This window comes from Myotis davidii, unplaced genomic scaffold, assembly GCF_000327345.1.
Source record: "Myotis davidii unplaced genomic scaffold, ASM32734v1 scaffold217, whole genome shotgun sequence".
Lineage (NCBI taxonomy): Eukaryota > Metazoa > Chordata > Mammalia > Chiroptera > Vespertilionidae > Myotis > Myotis davidii.
In genome coordinates, this window is record NW_006290034.1 from 9,402,937 (window position 1) to 9,405,630 (window position 2,694).

The window sequence follows — 2,694 nt, forward strand, 5'->3', positions numbered from 1 at the left end:
AAGGTGCACTTCCTGCAACTCGCTGCTGCGTGCTCACCACACGTGATGCAATCGCCAGGGCCGGCCAGCGGGTGATGAGTCACTCCTTCCAGGGCGTGTTCAGCTGTGCCCATCAGCCCCCCAGCCTCCCGGCCCCAGCTCAGGGCCCCCAGCAGTTACAGGGCTGAAACCTCGCCCGGCAGGCCCCTGTGACCACACCAGTTCCTCAGAAATCCCCCAACCCAGCCTTGATCTAGCTCGACGGCTCCCCACTTGCTGCGTAAGCCTTTCCCAGGCCCAGCTGGGAGGCCCGGTCGAGGCCTGGGGCCCCGATCCTAGTTCTACCACTGAGCAGCACAGCCATCTCCACCACGTCACTGCTCTTCTGTGTGCTCTGCTTTCCCTCTGTACAATGGGAATCATGTAACGGGAGCAAAAGCCCCACCGGCCTGCTGGCGAGGGCTGAGGCAGCTCAGCACCGTGACGGGCACATGGTGGATGCTCAATGAATGACGTGGGTGCGGGTGCGGGTGGTGTGTGCGCACACGTGTGACTCTCCATCTCGCCCAAGCACTCGACTTCCCTTCACCGTGTTTTCTGGCTACACCAACTTGAGCACCACGGGCTACCCCGTTTCTCTCTTCCCAAGAATCCTGGTTTCTTAGTTCATCCTTCCTTTTGCTTTTCTAACCTCTTCCTCTACGCCTGGTGTTCCTGCTGCCCATGTTCACGGTCCTCTGCAGCTTTCATTCCCAGTGGCGTGTGGTGGCAACATAGGTCAACGCTCAACCACTGCAATATGTGTGTTTTGTTTTGTTTTAAAATATATATTTTACTGATTTTTTACAGAGAGGAAGGGAGAGAGATAGAAAGTTAGAAACATTGATGAGAGAGAAACATCGATCAGCTGCCTCCTGCACATCTCCTACTGGGGATGTGCCCGCAACCCAGGTACATGCCCTTGACCAGAATCGAACCTGGGATCCCTCAGTCCGCAGGCCGACGCTCTATCCACTGAGCCAAACTGGTATCGGCATGTGTGTTTGTTTTTTAATGTGTGACAACGAGCACAGCACACTCCGTGGGTAACGGATCCTCATGGCGCGAACCTCACGGCCCCACCAGGTCCCACGCCCGCATTTCGGTGGTGGGGACGTGGCCTTTGCAAGAGAAATATGACCCCTGTGACCCACAGCCACGGAGCCCACGAGCGAAAGGGCTTTGTCCATCTCCTCCTTCACTCAACTATTCATCCTGCAATGAGTTATTGTTCCTCTAAAGCAGTGGTTCTCAACCTGTGGGTCGCGACTCCTTTGGAAGTCGAACGACCCTTTCACAGGGGTCGCCTAAGACCATCCTGCATATCATATATTTACATGACGATTCATAACAGTAGCAACATGACAATTATGAAGTCGCAACGAAAATAATTTTATGGTTGGGCCACATGAGGAACTGTATTTAAAGGGCCAGAAGGTTGAGAACCACTGCGCTAAAGCAACAGAGAAGGGGAGTGCAGGTTTCAGTAAAAAGCCGTGGCCTCCCATGGTAACGTGGCCCTTTTATTTTTTTAACTTAGGAGAGAAAGAGCCAAGTCACCTAGTTGTTTCTGTACATAATTACATTTATTTACAAGAGAGGCCACAGCACCAGGGGCAGTAAGATGACTAGCTGTCACACAGTACTGAGGAGGGGTAATCTCCTTGGTTTGTTTTTTTCTTAAAAAAAACAAAACAAAACAAAACCCACACCAAATCACTTTGATGAAGTTACCAGTGAAGGTAACTGTGAAGGTTTTGGAAGACTAATACTGCAGAGGTATTTTAAGTTGTTTCCAGTTAGTGACTGAGGATTTGATTTCATCATCTGGCGCTGAAAGAAAAAAAAAGTCTCAGGTCAGTAACTGGTAAAATGCAGTCAACATGCGTGGCAGCCTGAAAGTCATGATTACCCTCCTATTCGTGCCCTTTGGTAATAAATCCAACAACAGCCAGGTGCTGGCGGAGGAGGGGGGGGTGGGGCAGAGACGTAGGGACTGGTCTCCAGGCCGACGGGCAGCGGGAGTTCCGCAGAAGCGCTACCTTCGATAGCACGAGTGTGGGTTATGTTCTGGGGATATTTCAGGCCACTCTGTGGTTTCACAGATCAACAGCTCCACCCAGGAGAGATTCTGAGACAATGAGGTCACCGAAGGGCGGGGTGAGGCGGGTCATGTGGCGAGGAGCCTGGGGAGGGGGTTCCCAGGCAGCTGGTCAGTTTCCCCCAGAAGATCCCCAGGCCCCACCTGGGCCAACTGAACCGGAACCTCCAAAGGGGCCACCTGGGAGTCTGCACCATCCAAGTTCCCCCAGTGACCTCATGACCTGCGGGTTTGGGAGCCGGGGGCCACGCGGGAGCAAGGCAAGGCGAGGGCCCACCAACCCTCCACGGGCTCTCCGGTGGCTGGGAGCCTTCCCAGCTCCCACCCCAGCCGGTGAGTTTCTCGGGGTGGATACTCGGTTTCTCTCCTCTTTGTCATCCCCACACAGGAGTTGGATTGATTTTCAAAATCTTTCCCCTTCCTGGACCCTGAGTTGACTGTCTCCCAGGGGTCTAACCAGCCCCCTGCTGAGCGCCTTGGAGGCACCAGTGGTTCCTGAGGGCGGACAGGACCTCATTGGGCCAGGCAGCCCCTTCCCTCCCCAGGCCCTGCCATCACCCCCACCCCCCACCCCA